The sequence below is a fragment of the Sturnira hondurensis genome, unplaced genomic scaffold (assembly GCF_014824575.4).
Source record: "Sturnira hondurensis isolate 20B ecotype Veracruz unplaced genomic scaffold, ASM1482457v3 Scaffold0019006, whole genome shotgun sequence".
Classification (NCBI taxonomy): Eukaryota; Metazoa; Chordata; class Mammalia; order Chiroptera; family Phyllostomidae; genus Sturnira; species Sturnira hondurensis.
This window is the reverse complement of record NW_028091637.1, coordinates 6,138,850-6,158,633: the sequence shown is the minus strand read 5'-3', so window position 1 is coordinate 6,158,633 and position 19,784 is coordinate 6,138,850. Positions and strand designations below refer to the sequence as shown.

General features: G+C 41.0%; 1 long non-coding RNA gene across 2 annotated transcripts; it reads left to right on the top strand.

Annotated features, from left to right (window-relative positions):
* The first annotated feature begins 3,785 nt into the window (after positions 1 to 3,785).
* LOC119004061 (uncharacterized) lies at positions 3,786 to 14,678 on the top strand. 2 transcript variants are annotated; one of them, XR_005070106.1, is made up of 3 exons: positions 3,786 to 3,890; positions 5,500 to 5,672; positions 14,451 to 14,678. It is a non-coding gene; the product is annotated as an uncharacterized LOC119004061 (long non-coding RNA). The 2 variants fall into 2 exon arrangements; XR_005070105.1 differs by lacking the exon at positions 3,786 to 3,890 and adding an exon at positions 4,965 to 5,042.
* Positions 14,679 to 19,784: the final 5,106 nt, after the last annotated feature.

Here is a 19,784-nt window from a genome sequence, read left to right as displayed (position 1 = left end):
TGGCAACTGTAAATCCTACTTTATTAGTAGTAACATTAAATGTAAATAATTAAACACTGAATGAATAGGCAGAGATTGACAGAACAGAATTTTGAAAATGATCCATATAGCCCTGGCTGGGTAGCTCAGTTGGTTGGAGCATTGACCCAATACTCCAAGGTTGTGAGTTTGATCCTAGGTCAGAGCACATACAAGAATCAACCAGTGAATGCATAACTAAGTGAAACAACAAATCAATGTTTCTCTCTTTCTCCCTTTTTCTCTCTCTCTAAAATCAATCAGTCAATCAGTTTTTTAAAGTGATCCAGGTATATGTTGCCTACAAGCAACACACCATAGATCCAAGACACAAATAAGTTAAAAGTAAATGGTAGAAAGGGACATACCACTCAAACAGCAACCAAAAGAGAGCTGGGGTGGCTACACTGATATCAGATAAAGTAGGCCTTAAGATGAAATTTTGCCAGAGACAAAGAAAGACACTTTTATAATGATAAAATGGTCAACACATCAGGAAGACACAACGATTATAAAATTATGTGTACCTGACAAGAGAGCTCCCCAATTTATGAGGCAAAAATAGGCAGAATTTAAGGGAGAAATAGACAATTCAACGATAATAATTGGAGACATCAATACCCTATTTTCAGTAGCAGATAGAGTAACTAAACAGAAGATCACCATGAAGAGAGAAGATTCAAATAACATTATAAGCCAACTTGACATAACAGACCTGTATAGGACGTTCAACAAATGCTAAAAATACATTCTCCTCAAGTGAACATGGAATATTCTCTAGAATAGATGGTATGTTAAACCATAAAAGAAGTCTTATAATTTTAAAAGGATTGAAACCATACTAAGTGTGTTTCCTGATGACAATGAAATGAAGTTACAAATCAATAATTGAATACATTTTGGAAAATTCTTAAGTACTGGAAAATTACCATACTCAGAAATAACTAATGGGTCAAAAAAGAAATCACATGGGAAATTAGGAATACCTTTAGATGAATGGAAACAAAACACAACATACTTATTGAGTGCAGCAAAAACAATGGATAGCGGGGAATTTATAGTTCTAAATGCCTATATTAAGAGAGTAAACTTCTCAAATCAGTAACCTACCCTTCTACCTTATTGAACTAGAAAAAGAAGAAAGAAAACTGAACCCAGAGCTAGCAGAGGGAAGGAAATAATAACGATTAAAGCAGAAATAAATGAAAGAGAGAATAGAAGAATAGAGAATATTTCAGCATGCAAAATTTGGTTCTTTGAAAGTATTAGCAAAATTGACAACATCTAGCTAGACTAAGAAAAAAGGAAGAGGATTCAGGGTACTAAAACCACAGATAAAAGAGGTGGTATTATCTCTAATGTGAGAGAAACAAAAAGGATATAAGGGAATACTGTGAAAAATTACATGGCAACAAATGAGATAACCCAGATGAAATGGACAAGTCTCTAGAGTGCAGAGAAAATTCAGATAGGAAAGAATAGTTCAGTGGTGCGAGGTCACTTGGTATCCACACGCAAAGGGATGAATTTAGTCACGGAACTTACACCATATGCAAAAATTAACTCAAAATGGATCAATGACCTCAGTGTAAGAGCTAAATATATAAAACTCTTATTGACAGTACAGTTATAAATCTTCATGACTGAATTAGCCAGTAGTTTCTTGCATATGGCACATGAAGCATAATCCACAAAAGAGAACATAGATAAAGTGGACTTTATACAAACTAAAAACTTTTATGCACCAAGAAAGTGAAAAGACTGTCTACAGAATGAAAGAAAATGTTTACAAATTATGTATCTGCTAAAGGCATCCAGGAAAACATCTACAATTGAATAATAAAAGACAACCCCATTTTTTAATTGGGCAAAGGTTTTGATTACATATTTCTCCAAAGAACATATGCAAATGACCACTAAGCACATGAAAAGATGCTCAACATTATTTCTCATTAGAAAAAGACAAATGAAAACCTCAGTGAGAAGCACTCCATACCACTTGGAAGGCTATAATCAAAAAGTTAAACAGTGAGTTAAACAAGTTAAACAAGTTAACTTGTTTCAAAAGTTAAACAAGTGTGGCCGAGGTTGTGGAGAATGTAGAAGACACTCAGATTGCTGGTGTGAATAAAACGGTGAAGCCACTTTGGAAAACAGTCTGGTGATTCCTCAAAAGGTTAAACATAGCCCTGGCTGGTGTAGCTCAGTGGATTGAGCGCGGGCCTGCGAACCACACGATCGCGGTTTGATTCCCAGTCAGGGCACATGCCTGGGTTGCAGGCCAGTTCCCTCCAGGGGCCAGTTCCCAGCAGGGGATGCACGAGAAGCAACCATACATTGATGTTTCTCTTCCTCTCTCCTTCCCTTCCCCTCTAAAGATAAATAAATAAAATATTTAAAAAAGGTTAAACATAGAGTTACACTATCACCCAGCAATTTCACTCTGAGGCATACATACACTCAAGCAAATTGGAAACATATATTCGTACAAAAATAGGTGCAGGAATGTTCAAAGCAACATTATTCATGGTGGTTGAGAAACCGTTCAGTGGTCCACCAGTTGATAAGTGGATAAAGAAAATGTGACATGCCCATACAATGGAATATTATTAAACTATAAAAAGCAACGAAGTGCTCTATATGCTGTAACATGGATGGACCTTAAAGCATGCCGAGCGAAAGAAGCCATACATACACAAAAGGTCACATGTTAGATGTTTCCATTCATCAGAAATTTCCAGACTACGAAAATCAGTAGAAACATAAATGAGATTTTTGGTCTCCAGAGGCTGGTGGGAGGAGGGAGTGAGGAGTTAATGTGTATGCAGTTTCTTTTAGGGGTCATAAAAATATTCTTAAGTAGTGTTGATGATTGCATAGCCATGTGAATTTAACAAAAGCCCTGAACTGTACACTTTTAAAAAGTGAATTTGATGGTATGTAAATTATATATCAATTAAAAAAAGAATCTATGAAATTCATAAGGAAGTCAGCTGTGAGGACTCACCTAAGCGAGAGTGTCTTTCTGACTAGGCAGACATGACTCTTCATAGAGTTTACACTAGGCAGGAAGCCCCCACCCAGAGCGAGAGCTGCCTGGGGCTAATCTCATTCCACCTTAGTGTCGCTCTGGTTTTAACAGTTACAATACAGGAGAAAACCTTTTCTCTAACTCTATTCCCTGCTAGGTAGTTTCTGTTCTTCAGTTTGTCCAAATGTCCTCTACTCCTCTGAAGAAACTATCTGCTACTCATCTTTTCCTCAGTTTTTCTTTTTTTTTAATTTTTAAAAAAGATTTTATTTATTTATCTTTAGAGGGGAAAGGAAGGAGAGAGAAAGAGAAATATCAATGTATGGTTGCCTCTCGTGGGTTTCTAGCTGGGAACTGGCCTGCAGCCCAGGCATGTGCCCTAACTGGGAATCGAACTGTGATCCTCTGGTTCGCAGGCTTGCACTCAATCCACTGAGCTACACCAGCCAGGGATCCTCTGTTTTTCTTTCTCCCTATTTTTTCCCTCATGTCCTTCCTTCATTATTCACATTTTCCTTTCACTTTTCATGTCTATTCACCACTCTGTCTCTATTTCCTACCCTTTACTCGCACCTCTCCATTTCTCTCTTCCTATTTTTTTTCTCTCTCAACTGGCCACAATGTGGAAATAAAACAGATTTTAAAGTATTTTTGTAAGCATTACGTATTGCTTTGCTTTCTTTGATTAGGTGAGAAGGAAGTAATTTTGATGCTTCGTATGTCTTTCAGAAAAACAACTCCATTAATTACAAGGTTGGCTTTACTTGAAGGATGAACCAACAATGAAAAAAAAACAACAACCCACCCATGCTATATGACTACTTACAAATAAATCATTGAGGTAAGATACTCTCATGAACATTATAAAGTGATTTGTAAATACGAGTAGACACTACTGGTAAACACTGATAATATCTGTGTGGTGGTGTTCACAGACAGCTCCTAATTATCGTCGGCTCTTCTCTGTGTAGACACGCCTGAGTTAACCATTCAGGCTACAAAGCAGAAGCCTCCTACACAGACAGTTGCATTTGACTCATGTAAACCGAAACACAATTGCCCTCAGGAATGGCCTTTTTGAACAGCAGCAAAAAAAAAAAAAAAAAAAAATACAGTAGGGGTTGCAAGCTCTTCCCAATGCAGACGGGTTGTAAGAAGCCATCTTCAGAATGACCACATTACTCTGTTGTTCATCTAAAAGAGTAAGTACAAAAAAAATATCATTAGCCACAACGTTGTCATCTTCAAATAAAATTCTAATCTCTGGCTTGAATGTTGAAATGAAAGGTTCTCTGGTTTCTTGTATGAACTGGTCAAAAGAAGTGATTTTTTTTTCTTAACTGTCATTTTACACGAGGGGTTTATTGCATTGTTTGACAAAATGTTGCAGAGAATGAACTGGTTAAGTTTCACAGAACTTCGTGATTGAAATTCTAGTGCCCAGACTGGTGGTGTCAGAGGGAGGAGGCATCCGGATAATGATCTCAGAAACCTTTTCAAACAATGTGACTGTTTCATTGGAAGGGGGAAGGAGGAAAAAGACCAGCTTAATCTTCAGTCAGTTGCCATCTCTGCTGCCTGGAAGAGACCAAGTGCTTTACTGTGGGGCCTCTTTTGGTGTCTTGGTACAACTCTTACTGAAAGACTAGAATTACCTTTAGATACTAAGTGTGAGGCATGCTGATTGAGTTGAAGAAGGTGAATTCCCACTCGACTGGCTCTAGCAGTCAGCCAGCTGTCTGTCGCCTTTAAGAACCCTTAGTGTGGTTTGAGAAGCTTGGTATTTGCTTATTTCCTTAAACTGCACAAAGGCTCTATGTCTGGGTCTCCTAGCTCTTCAACAAAAGTGAGTTTCCACTTCCTTGGCACACACCTAGACTACATTTCCCAGTCTCCCTTGTAGTTAGTTGTGGCCGCAAGATTAGATTCTAACCAACGGAGCATGTGCAGCAGTGATTTATGCCGTTCCTGAGCCAAGCCTTTTATGAAATAGGTATGTCTTATCCCTGCTCCACTTCTTCCTTTGCTGGTTGGATGCTGATGAAAGCGAGGCCTCGGGGAAGAGGGAGCTACTTGATAAAACATAATACGAAGGGGCCTGAGCATGCCGGAGAGCCATCCCCCACCCAGAAGTCACTTGTGTGCATAAGACACAAACTTTTATTAGGCTAGGGTATTAAATAGTTTGATGTCTATTTATTACAGCTGCCAGCATGCCCCTACTTAATAAGGCATTTGAATAACTAGCAACTGAAGGACTACAATGAAACAGCACGAACATGTGTGCCTTCACCATATGCGTGGGAAACATCATTTCAGAAACATGACCCTTTTTTCTTTTCTTCCTCATCTTTAGTTTAGCATTGGCTCACTTTCTATTTTTATGTTTTAATTTGTTCATTAATCGGTAGTGATATCTCTTCTTTAAAACGTGCCCCCCACCCCCACAGCAAGTACAGCTGAGTTTGGGAAAAGTTACCAGGAAAGATTTTCATACATTTGCCAATGGAAGAAAACAGGTGTGACAAGAGCTTGATTAACAGGAGGACCCCCGAACTGTTTCCATCACGAAGACTGTGAGAAAGAAACATTGTGCCCATTCGGGATGGTGGATTATTTTCAGGTATGCTAAATTTTGAAAATTTCATTCAATGAAATAAACCTTGTTTACATTCTACCTATTGTTTCAATCGTTGAAAAGTCGAGGTAGGGTATAGCCTGAATAGCAGCTGGATAGCGTGGGCCATCTTATTTGTAAAGCCTTTTTTTGTGGACAATTTTTGTGGATTTTGATTTCATGATATATGGTGAGATGATAGTAACGTAGTGAGAGTTCAGGTGAAGAAACTGATCCTACTTGATGAAATTAATAAGACAATTTCTGCAGTTAAAGAAATAATTTGTCTTAAATTGTTTTATTTGCCTGGATACAGATTAACAAGTGAACGTTTTTATTAAAAACACACAATTATTTACTATTAAAGTACACAATCTTTGAAGCCCTGAATTAGGAGACAAGTGTAAATCGTATTTTGTTGTAAGAAAGCTGAGTTAAAGATTCAGGAAATATTTGTTGAGCTCCTTCCATACATCAGGTGTTGTTAACACTTATTTTCTATGATTCAACTAAATCTATGAACTTGATTTTTCCACACATTTTTGGTAATAAAATATACAGATGTACATGGGCACCTTCCAAGTTTTTATGACACCAGTTTACCATACACTAGGCAGAGTGCCCAGATGATAGAAATTTTAAATGAACACATTTTTATCTTTATACATTTTTTAAAAGATTTTATTTATCTATCTTTAGAGGGGAAGGGAAGGAGAGAAGGGGAGAAACATCAATGCATGGTTGCCTCTCATGAGTCCCCCGCCGGGAACTGGCCTGCAACCCAGGCATGTGCCCTGACTGGGAACGGAACCGCGATCGTGTGGTTTGCAGGCCCACGCTCAATCCACTAAGCTACACCAGCCAGGTGTTTATACATTTTCTAATTTTATCTGGAAGTGTTATAGGTCAAGTTCCTGGGAAATAAACTGAGATTCTGAGATTTCTGAGCAGATGTTTAATTTGAGGTGCTCTCAGGCACTAGACTTATGGAAGGTAAGGAAAGCAGGATGGGGCAGGAGGAGAAGGTGAGCCACTGTGCAATCAGTAAACTGAGCCTACACGGAGCTTCAGAGAGCTCCTTCGTGGTGGTTCCAAACTCAGACAAAGGGTCTGAGCCTCTTTTTTTTGATCCTTACCTGAGGATAGAGAGAGGGAAACATCGATGAGGGAAAGAAACATTTATCGGTTGCCTCCCATGTGTGCCCTGACTAGGGATCAAACCTGCAACCTAGGTGTATGAGCCCTGACCGAGGAGCGAACCCACGACCTTTCTGTGTATGGGACAACACTCCAACCAACTGAGCTATCTGTCCAGGGCTAGAGTCTGAGCCTTTCTGGATGCTGGCTGTCCCCAGGGAGGAGTATAATCTTGAGCAAGGCAGCGTCCTTCAGCTGAGGACAGTTTCTTAGGAGGAACTACGTTGTGAGCCTTTAGCAGCTACTGTGATCCCATAGCTGTGGGAGTGAGTTCCTTGGTCCAAGAGAGATCTACTGGACACATGGCATCCACTGTATACACATTATATGGGCTCGTACCATTTTGCCATAAAGAGAACAATGACAAGATAGAAATAAACAGGGAGAAATATGAGTAAAAAGGGAAAAAAAATAAACCAGTATTCGGGGTAAACAGGGAAACAAAGAGCAGTGAGGAATAATCAAATACATTTAAAACACACATGTCATCTGTGTGGACCAGCTCTCTGGCTGTGACTTCACAACAGAGCACATTCTGGTTGAACGGAGGCATTGAAAAGGCCAAGGTCACTTGGTACCTCACAGGTGGAAAGCACCTGTGAATCATGATTCAGAGGCTTGTGCCATGACCTTCAAAGCACATTGAAATGATTGGAAATGCGTTCTGTTGAACTATTTACCAGCAGAGGTCCACTCAGTCAGAAGAACACTTTCAGAGTCTGAAAGACAAGTTGGATGCTGTGAGTGAAGGAACTTACATTTAGGAAATTTGAGTCTTGGCTTACCTACAAATGGTCGACTTTTCATCATTTTAGAAGTGATTTAAAAAGTTATGTATATTTGGCTTTGGAATCCATTCAAGAACTTTGGGAGGAGCCTGCTGACCATCTCAGTTTGGGTTTCCCCAGAAGCTGATCCTGTTGACAAAGACTCAAGGGCCAGTAGTTCATTTTAAAGTTGCAGGCAATGTTAGGGTAGTAGCGAAATCTAGGGCCTGAGAATGCTGCTGATAAAGGTATGTTACCTGCTTGACTCCCCTGTGAAGCAGAAAACAGAGACTTTAGGATGATCTTAACTGAGGGGCAAGGGAGCTGGCACATGAATCACCCGTGCTCGTTGGTCATTGGTGATGTCTGCTCCTGAACTTCAGGCCTGCTTCGTACACAGGGAGCGCGGCCTTCCTGGGCTAAGGAAGTGGACTTGGGGACAGTGAGGCAGATGCTGACCATTGGGAGCCTGACAATAAAGCCTGAGGGACATGTGCAGGAACCTGGCAGTGCGGTCTCTGCTCTCTGACAGTCCTAAATGTATTTTTCTTGTGACGGTTCTCAAGTTGGTTTTCATCTTCAAAAATAAGCCTAGTGAGACCTGGCTGGTAGTAGGACTCAGTTGGTTGGACTGTCGTCCCACACAACACGTGGCAGGTCCCATTCCCGGTCTGGGCACTTACCTAGGTTGTGGGTTTGAGCCCCTGTTGGGGCATGTATGGAAGGCAAGCACCTGATATTTCTCCCACCACCCGCCCCTTTCTTTTTCTCTAAGATCAATGAACGTATGCTTGCATGAATTAAAAAAAAAAAAAAGGAAAAGGATGAGTCTAGTTGTGGCCAGGGGAGAAACAACCTAGGTATGCACTGAGAAACAAGAGGAAATCATTCTGCGATTAAACATTCGGGCGTGGGCTAGGCACACAGGAGTGAAACTGAGAGCTGAAAGTAGCTTAACCAGGCACTTACTGCTATAGCAAGAGTCCTGTGAAAGATGACATGGGCAGTTTCCTCCATTCACTCATTTGGACCATAAGACTCCTGAGCTGGAGAATAATAGCAGAGTGGAAAGTTTTCAGGTGGCAGTTACCTTGGTCCTGTGCCAGGTGCATTACTCACTGCTCACCAAGCTCCAGATGGTATTTACCACCCAACAAAACGGGAAAGAAAAGAGAAATGTTCTCTGCTGGTTTACACGTCACGTTGTGTATAAGACAATGGAAGGAAAGCCAGCGTGATGGGGGAGAAGGAGAAAATTTCCCATGGTCCTTTATTACTTTTATCTCAGAGCATCCTTGATGTCTACCCTGTTATGGAATGTAAGGACCCAAAGTGGTTCAACTCCTTAACTAAAGTTTGTTTATTAACCTCAAATCGGAGGAAATAACATTTAATTGGCTCACTTCCTGGGGGGCTCGTTTCTTGTCCTGGACTCAGATTGCTGCTGTGTGATCGGGGACAGCTTTTCTCTCTCCCCCCGCAGAGAGCTGCAGTCTCAACATATTGCAGTGAAGACCAGAACAAGGCATGTCCTGACCCTGAACCTCCTCGAATGTTTTTATTAGGAAAAATCCCCCTAAAAGTTCATCTGGGAAAATACCAGCTGGGATTGTATTACTGGAGAGGAAGATGTTGAATTACTTCATTTACTTAACAAGTCTTTATGTGTTTTAGGTACAATGTACAAAGCACGTAGAGGCCGTGGGTAGGCTGGGTTCCTAGGCCTATGGAACTGACTGGAATTCAACACAGAAGGCAGGAGAGCAATGAGTTACAATCTAGTGAAATGAAACAGTGCTCTGATGTATGGGAACGGTAAGGGTGCTGGTAGCTCTTCTTTCATGAGACCTCACAGCTCTTATATTTCATGCCCCATTATGTAGCAGTTTCTAAAAATTCTGCCCTCCCTGTTTTCCTAGGGCTTGCCTAACTCAGATGATAGCCTTCTCAAAGTCAGGAAGGAGATCTTAACAACCGTGTTTCCTGAACTTAAATTGTGTGCAAGTGCCCAGGACTCTGCATGTCCAGCCACCTTCTCTGACCGCCTCTTGCATCCCCTATAGCAGTTCTCACACTGCTCAGCACACTCGGATTCATGATTGCAGCATTGCTTTTGAAACCATCAATCACTTTTATTACACCTGACAAGCAAGGTAGGTATTCCTAAAATATGGTAGACACTTCATGTACTCAAAAAGTTGTCGGGACACGGAACATGTTAGGGTATGATCTCCCCAACCTCTACCAGCCCGTGATGCTACTGCATGTGTGCAGCCCCGAAGACTACACAGAGGCACATATCCTGTACTTTTTAAAGGGGATAAAACATGAGACTTCATACTTTACCTTCCAGGTCTAGTCCTGGAATTGCTCACATAACATTTTCTCTGTGTTATTATATTCACTTTGCAGAGTAAGTTCTTTTGTAAGGAAGGGTGTGGAGCTGAGGGTGAGCGTAAGCTCCAGAGCAACTTTCAAGCCTCAGTGCTGTGCAACAATTTTAGAACAATGAGTGGTAAGAGCCTGCTGCTAATTGAGACCTGCCAAAGACTCTCACTTGATGCAGGCTTCAGCCTGCTCCGCTTGATACTTCTGGTCCCTGTCTACCAGGTGCCTCTTGAAATGAAATGGACACACCTCAGTTGTTGGTATCCCAAGCCTTTCTTGTCCCAGTGTGAGGCCCCCTAGTTATCTGGCATCCCCCTCACCCCAAATATCCCCAAACTACCCTCTGCTTCCTCTCCTTTGACCCTTACTTCTCCCCCTTCCAAACCTCCAGGTTCTGAAACTTCTCATTTTCATTGCAACTTGAGTGAGTTATATCCCACAGGTCTAATCAAGTCACTTGATCTTAAATCCCTCTCAATGGCAACCCATTGTTCTTAAAAACTGTTGGAACTCCCTAATGTCCTGGAGAAAGCACCCGCTCCCCACTTGCCAGGCCTGACATGTGTGTGCCCACTCTATCCAGGCCCTTTACGCCTTGGAGTGCCGCATGCTCTCCACTCCCAGCTTTTCAAGTGCTGCTCCCTTGGTCCAAACTCGACCTTTAGTTTTATCCCTCCTCTCTATTGGCAAGTTACACTTAGAAGCCTCTGGGTTTGGGACTCCTTCCTTGACCCCAGGACTGAAGCCACTGGGCTCTGCCTGTTCACACTGACATTCTTCAACACTGCAGGGTAATTTCCTTTTTATCTGGTCTGCCCTCCAGGCACTGTCTGTCTTTGTTCATGTAGTAGGGCTCAGGGCCTGGCATACAGCAGGCTCTCAATAAGGCCAGCTTCATGAGCACTTGGCAGGGAGCTGTGCATTTAGGACTTACTGCTTGTCAGTTGCTGTCTTGAACGTCTCAATCATTTATTTGTCTTTGGATGAAGGTTTTGTGAGTGAAGTTCAGTGAAACAAAAGAGCATGAAGCAGGGGCTTGGAGCCTCACCTCCCTGGACACTCCCCGACCTCCACCCTGTGACCGCTGCTGCCCTTCCTCCCCCGTGCCTCCTTACCACCACCACCCCCGCCCCACCCCTCTTGGTGCTGCAGCAGGGACAGGTGGGCCTGGCTCTCCTGCTCACAAAAAGAGTCCTACACAGTGTATGGACTGTGTATGGACTGAGTGTATGGACTCAGTCTTACAGTAGCCACACACCTAAGGGAGCACAATGCTGGGTGGCAAATAACACAATGATAGATTGAGGAGACCACAGAAGCCAGGAAAACACCCCTTTCCTACTTTTTGAACAAAGGGCCCCGCATGTTCGTTTTGCACCGGGCCCCGCTAATAAGGTAGCTACCCCTGGCTCTCAATGAATATTTGTTAAATAGATAAATCAAAGAAATTTGATCTGTCAAATGTATGTTTCGTCAAAAGAGTCACCTAGACAGTATTGTCATTTTCTAACATATTTTTGGAACTTTTTATTGACAAGAATCACTCATTTGTTCAGCAAATATTTTTTGAACACTTTCTACGTGCCAGGTTCTGATGTGGTTCAGGGGGCTATTCAGATAAATCTGTGGAGAGTATCCTTAGAATTGCTTTGGGGCAGATTTTCATTCTTAAAGAAGCCAAAAGTCTCTGTGGGCCACATCTGGTAAATAAAGTGGACCATAAAACAAAATAATTGCGGTAATACCACTTAGGACTAAAATAAACTTTATAACAATGGAGCCAGAAATTAAAAACATTGGCTTCCTTAAGTTAGTAAACTGGCTGCGAAGGTAATTTCCAAATGTAAGTTTCAAAAACATGTTGAATCACTTTTAATAAATGAAGAATATCCCAAGGAATTACAGTTTAAATGTAGAAGCTTTCGGGCAAATAGATTTCACTAAGGAAGTATTTTTTTTGTCATTTCAACTTCCTCTTTTGTTTCACTTAAGCATTATTTTTTTCATCGTAAACGTCATACAGAGAGGAATCTGCAGCCGATCAGAACGCAGATATTAGTAAGAACCTGCTTCCACACCCACGTTGGTTTTCTGATCCCCACCATGACTTATCTGCTGCTCAGTTAGAGCTTCCAAATTACAATTTGGTTCATCAGGTTTGGGACACTGTGATAGCCTATTTGTTTTTTAATCTCTCCATTACTGATACTTCCACAGTTATTTATTTACGATATCTTTCTCATCTAGGCTGGCCCTGGTTAGCTGCATCATCTTAATACCTTTGTGCCTTAGTTTTCTCACACCACTATAATGAGGACTAAGTGAAGTAACATATCCAAAGACCTTAGATGACTACCCAGCATACAGTAAATGGCACTGAATTTTGTTACCATAATTATTATCATCTGGCCCTGTGCATCTAAGTCAGGCGTAGTCTGGCAAACTTTTTCTCTCCTGGGCCTGACAGTGGCTATTTAAGACTTTGTGGGTCAGACGACCTCTGATACAATTATTGGAGACTGTTGTTGTGATGCCCAAACCAGCCTTGGACCATTTATAAATGAATGGGCATGACTGGTTTCAATAAAACTTCATCAACAAAAACAGGTGGCTGGGTCAGATATGGCTCACGGGCAGTACATTTGCTAGCCCCCACCTATGCCTTCCTGATGGGGCTACAGGTGAACGGCTGGAGAAGGCTTAGCCAGGACTCAGTTAAGAGTCAGGAGCAATAGCGACCTCAGTGTATCTGAAGGGCAGGTCGCAGCAGTAACAGGCTTCTGTAGGCAGGACTGCCCAAAGTGAGGGCCAAGGTGGCCTCCTCATGGACAGTGCAACTGGGTGGGGGGAGGCAGCAGAGTAGACGGCTACACCCAGAGCAGTCCACGTATTCCTCTCTGCAGAATCAGTTTTGCCCTGACAAATTGATCCAGGAGCATTTTATGAACATCTGCTCAGTGCCTATGTGTGCAAAGGTTTACTGCGCTTCCTCAGTAGGCCTACTGTGTAGTCTACGTACCTACTACACAAGTGCCTTATTTCAGCCAGTTAATATTCAGTAGCCATCTCTAATTTAATCTTCCGAAAACTAGAGAAAGGTTTATTTGAGGGGTGGGGTTGCAGAACCCAGATTTCTATAATATTTTTTCCCTTTGTAATTCTTTGTGAGCCTAAATATTCAGGAAAGTGGAACCCTATTCAGTCATACTGGCCCTTCACTTGCTTGGCAATTAATTTCCCCCAGATTGACCTCAAAGGAGCCAGGAAGTTGGTTTTTATTTTCTTCTTCTTTTTTTTTTTTTGTTCCATATCAGGTCAGCATGCAATATGCTTGCCTAAGTAATAGATATTATCTAGCTAGATTAGCAGACATGGACAGGATGTTTCCTTTCTGTGTGAATTTGATGTCTTAATGTGCCTGGCAGTCAGCATGTCCTCTTTTGCAACCCACCTCCAGGTTCAGATGAACACTCTCTTTAACATAACACAAGGGCCCTGCCAAAACACATTCACACAGTGCTTTCCAAAGGTGGGGCTTTTCCTAAAATCCTGAGGATGGTCCAGACGTGAACCGGGCACTTCTTATACAGAACAAAACAGATTTTGATTCCCTGATTGATTGATTCAAGGAATATTTACTCAGCTTCTAATCATATGCATCCAACACCGTACTGGTGCTCGGAAGCAGAGAAACGAATGAACACTGTCCCTGGTCTCATGGGCCGTACTGTTTGGTGTTAGAGGCAGACATGATGACAATGCGTTACCAAGCAGGCAAGGAAGGACAGCACGTAAGTAGAACCAGCAAGAAGTGCTAGAAAGGAAATGAAAGCTAATAACAATGTTTCTCAAACTTGATGGTGCTTAGAATAAATCTAGAGCCCTTATTAACATTGTGGATTCCCCCTGGCCCCGTTATTGCTGAAGCATAATCAGTAGGGAAACCCACATATTTCGAGAGTAACCCCGATGATACTTAGGAACAAGCCAATTTGGGAAACCCTGGTCTAACAGAACTTCACACAAAGACCCAAACTGTAGCTTCCAACCTGGCAGTAGTCTTAGAAGCTTTTCTTTGAAAGGAGTGTTGTTGGGCAGGTCTTTGAAGACCTCTTGTAATAACCGGTGGAAAACTTCCGATTTGACGTTGTTGTTTGCTGATGCTAGTGACCTATGGACTCCAACGCCGCCTTTCTGGGACTCTCATTAGGTTTCTAGGCAATGGGTTGTGCTGCCAGCGGGCTTTAATTTCCTAGACACGAGACATTCAGAAACTCTTGCAGTGTGCTTTCTCTTTGTAAAAAAAAAATTATATTTTAACATCTATATAAAATATATCAAACTCTATTAAAAATATAATATGTATTTTTCTAATCCAGAAAAGATACCGTTGAGGATATTTATCAACAACTTAACATTCCTCTCCTTTCAGACCCCCACCGCCTACTGGGCAGACATCATTGCAGGCTTTGGTGTAACCCATTCAGTTTTTGACTCAGCCTCACGGAGACAAGTGGTGTCTCTTCACAACTTGTGAATATCCTTTTACTCTCATTACACTGTTCAGGGTGAGTTACTGTCTATGGGTTTGGCTTTTTTAAAGTAGTATTTAACTTTGAAATATCACTAACGTGAAATATTGCAAAATTTTCCATTTGTATTTTAGACTATGTTACCTTAAACATGGTGGTTATAGCTTTGTTCTCAATACAAAAATAATTTATTCATTGTTGATGTTTGTAACAAGTATAAAGAATGAAATATAAAAATAAACTGTAATCCTACTACCCAGAAAAAAAAACTGTTAGCATTTTAGTCTATTTCCTTGTAATCATCTTATTAATTTTTTATGTATTTCTTTCCACTGGTCTGTGGATAGACAGATAGTCCTAGTCATAAAATGATTGGGTTGAACACCACGTTCTTTTCTGAGACTGTTAATACATACTGCCAAATTGCTTTTCAGCAAGATTGTACCAATTTAAGCCCAGAGGGTGTCTTTAGTGGGAGAGGCTAGAAATGATCATTGATGAGATGTGTCCACTGGGACCAATAATCACTAGAAAATGGGCACGATTAATAGATGCTCCAGTGAGCCTCCTTGTGGTCCCAGGTTTGTATTCCTAACTCTGACAATATGTTTTCAAAACTGAACATCATAGGTAGGACATCGAAAAAGCCGTATCAACCTGTCCTCGCTATGACATCAAAGTCTTTAAGATCCCATGTTACTGATGGTGAAGAGTCATGCCATCTTTATATGCAAAGGGCAGCTTATGACTGGAACCATGGTCTGTATCTCCACTCATATGATAAGCACTATTGTTAATTGGCATTTAAAGGGGAGATATATCTAGTGAGTCACTGGCAAATAATGATACTAGCATTCCCAGTCGCAGGGGATGTATTCTCAGTTCTCAAATGGAAACATTTCCAAATTCACAGCGCTTACTCTGGTTGATTGTGTTCAAGGAAAGATGCGATCCTGGTGCTCAAAAAATATGTTGCATTTTCGCTTCCCCACTTTCAACTTCAATTGAGCGTAATGTCTCAGGAACCTTAGCTATGAAAGACAAATAAAAGAGAAGATTACCACTTCTCAGCCCTTCTTAGTTGACCTCAAGTTATAAGGACACACTTATTACATATGGGTGGAGTTGTCACATGAACCAGTGTGCACTGTGACATGGGATGAACTTACTATTCCCACAAAATGATTCTATGTGTATGTGTATCTGTGTGTGTGTGTGTGTGAGAGAGAGAGAGAGAGAAAGAGAAAGGGAGAGAGAAAAGTAGGCATACTGTCTCATATACAGTTACAGAAGCCACACATGTCTGTGGCTTCTGGCCTCAAGCACTGAAGATTACAGAAGTTTCCAGGATGCATACAGAGCTTTTGCAAGCACCCTAAGGACTGAAGTTTTCACTTGATCTGATTTCTTTCCACTCTTTGTTGGCAGCTCCTTACCAGCCTGAGTTGAACAAAACTACAGAACAAGAGACACCCAGAGTGGCCCTGGGTGGGAACAAAGCCCTAAGCACAGGGAGCTGTCTTTCAAAGAAATCTTTAAGGAGAAGGACAGCATGGGTGTGAGACAGGGATAAAGGCTGTCAGACAGGTAGACGCTGAAAGCTACTTCTAGCACAGGAGAAGAAAGCTTCCACGCTGCGGGAGTTCTAGCAAGTAGAATCCCCGTGGCTGCTGATGGTTAAAGTAGGTACAACATCCACTTTGCCAAGTAGTTTCTTATCCATTACCTTATTGCACAACATATGACATCTTTGAAATAAGCAGAACAAGTATTATAGGCCTGTGGTCCTTCATGTGAAACCCGTAAGGCAAGGTGGTTTAGACTTCAGAATTTAGGCAAGTGTTGTGATGTATGCTATGGAATACCCACAGCAGGGTCTGAGACAACATCCTGTCATCAGACACATTAATAGTTTGGTGATGAGACATATGGATAGTCACAATAAGGAGGTCCAGGCTACAAACAGCCTCTGTCAATTTAGGCTAGGTTTCTGCAGCCCAAAGAGTTATGAAAAACCATTAGCTTTCCAGAAATTTATGGAGTTTGCAGTTGTGAATAAGGGCTTATGACCTCAATTATCTGCATTTTACTGATGAGGAAATAGAAGTCAATAGGTGTTAAGTGGTATGCCCAGTGTCATACGGAAACAAAGTCTCCTTTTTTCCCATCGGTTTTAGGCTCTATTAAAATGGGATAAATATGAATATCCTGAGGTGATCTAAATCAGTCCTGTTGCATAGTTTAATACTAATGCTTGGTAATACATGATTCTGAGAGTGTGATTCCACGGCAAGGATCCTTTTCCTCCATCTCTGCCTCTCTAAAGTGTATTATATCTTTGTTTATGTTTCTCAAAATGGAACCTTCGGATTTTAGATTTCCCTTTTGGTTCAGATGAGTTCTTACCCCAAATTCATTGTACTTTTAGTCATAGACCTGATGGAAGAAATCACTTTCATAAAAGGACCAAGTGTTTACTGAGATTTAACTATTTCCTGAGAAGAAAAAAAAGAAAAAGATCAAGAAGGACCTTTCAATGTTTCCGTAGCCCAAGTACTAAGAAAAACAGTCTTTGGAAAGCAACCAACACGTGAGCTACTCCCCACGTGTACCTAGGTGTGACCAATATAGACCTGACTTTCAAAGAGCATTGCCTAAATCAAAGCACGTGGTGATCTTTAAAATGAATTTGCTGGCACATCTTGAAGTGTACGTGCACGCCACGTACGTACTACTCACGTGCCACCTGTTAACTCAATAGTGGAGTACAGTACCCCAGCCACTGTTTGAGAAAGCTGTGTCGGTGGTGACCAACAACTTTGAACCGACTTGGAAAAAATCAGCATTGTTGAAGAAACCATAAGCTGAGTGTTAACCAGTCTGCATTCAGTTCCAGGACCGTTCCTAACTTGCTGTGTTATTTGACCATGATAGTGCTCATAGTCTTTAGTTTCAGTAATTGGTAGTTCCTTCTGATTATATGTGCATAAAAGAATTCAGAAATAGGCATGCAAATAGGCATGCAAATTTGTATGTAGAAGCAAGAAACCAAAATTATTGATAAGGGTCCACTGATGCTCTAAAAATAATACCTTTTTAAGGATGCTGTGATATACTATTTAGCACAATAGAGACCTACTGTGTAATCATAAATTCGTTAAATAAGGTTGATGAAGAAACAATCCACTAATCCCAGATTGTAAAATATAAGTGCATGTGTGTGTGTATGTGTGGTTGTTAATACAGTATGTTTCTTTTTGTTTATGTCAGGTTTATTGAGGTATTCGCTCATAAAATTCATTCACTTTTTAGTGTGCAGTACTATGAGTTTTTTTTAAGATTTTATTTATTTATTTATTTATTTTTATATTTTTTATTTATGTATCTTTAGAGGGGAAAGGAAGGAGAGAGGAAGAGAAACATCAATGTATGGTTGCTTCTCGTGCATCCCCTGCTGGGAACTGGCCCCTGCCGGGAACTGGCCTACAACCCAGGAATGTGCCCTGACTGGGAATCGAACTGCGATTGTCTGGTTCACAGGCCCGCACTCAATCCACTGAGCTACACCAGCCAGGGCCAGTACTATGAGTTTTGACAGACGCATACATACAGCTGTATTACCTCCATTATGATCAAGAGTTAGAAAAGTCTGGCCTGGCTGGTGTGGCTCAGTGGACTGAACACTGGCCCGCAGACCCAGAGCTTGCAGGTTCAATCCCAGGCAGGGCACATGAGGCCTGGGTTGCAGGCTGGGTCCCAACTTGGCGGCATGTGAAAGGCAACTGATCAGTGTTTCTCTCCCTCTCTTTCTCTCTCCTTTCCCCTATTTCTAAAGACAAATAAATAAAATCTTTAAAAAAAGAGTTAGAAAAGTTCCTTCACACCCAGAACTTCACTCATGCCCCTTTTGTATTCAACACCTACCATATCTTTAGGACTGTAGGATGCACCAGACCATAAGACGCACCTAGGTTTTAGAAGAAGGAAATAGGAAAAAAAATTTGAAGCAAAAAATGTGGTAAAATATTTAATAACCTGTGACCCTGTTCCACTGCACCCCCTCCCCCACAGTGAGCCAGGTAAGCTACATTTGGAGTAAGATGCACCCTCATCCCCCCAAATTTGGGGGTGTGCATCTTATAATCCGAAAATACGGGTAGTCCATGTTCTAAACGCTGGCAAACTTTGATTTTGCTTTGTCTCATGATTTTCTCAAGAATGTCACATAATTGGAGTCAGACAGGATGTAGCCTTTTTGAGGCTGGCTTCTTTTACGTGAGCAAAATTCATTTTTGGATTCATTGATATCATTGTATGTGTTGGTAGTTTTTTCCTTTTTATTGTGGATTGCTATTCCATTATATGGATGTACCAAAATTTGTTTGTCTGTTCACTCTAATTTATCCGTATCTCTCCTTAAAGGACATTACTATTGTTTGTAGTTTAGCCATATGGATAAAGTTACTATAAACACTTTTGTATAGGTTGTTTTTATTTTCTGTGAGCATAGCATCATTTCTCTTGGGTCATACTCAGGAGTGCAATTGTATTTCTTTCTTTAATATCACTCATTAATTTATCAAATTTAATGATATATCTATACATATAAAGTGATGGAGAAAGGCTGATGCAACTATCTGTGAAACTTAAACCAAAAAAAGTAGTTTGCCTAAATTATAATGGTATTTTCAAATTAAGGTGATATTTTATATTATTGGAATAATAAAAACTATTTTACGTAAGTGTGATTACTGCCAGATATTTTTTCTGTCGCAAATGTTTTAGTGAATATATCTAAATACATACTCTACCCACCCATTTTTATTAGTGAAAGTAGGTTTAAATGTTTTTTATTTTTCCCTGTACTACCAACGGAAGCTTTATCCTCTGGCTTCTTTTTAAGATTAAGACCTTATTTTTTACGAGCAGTTTTAGATTACTGCAAAATGGAGGAGAAAGTGCCCCCCCCCCGCCCCCGCCACATACCCTCTCCCATGACCAGTATCACCTACCAGAGCGGCACACCATTACAGTGGATGAGCCAGCAGTGACACATTATAATTACCCGTGGTCCATAGTTTACTTTGTGGTCACTCTTGGTATTGTACATACTATGGGTTTAGACAAAGGTAGAATACGTGTGTCCAGCATTATGGTACAGAGTGTTTCCGTGCCTTAAACTTCCTTTGTGTTCCACCTGTCTATCCCCTCCTCCCACCCAATCCCCGGCAACC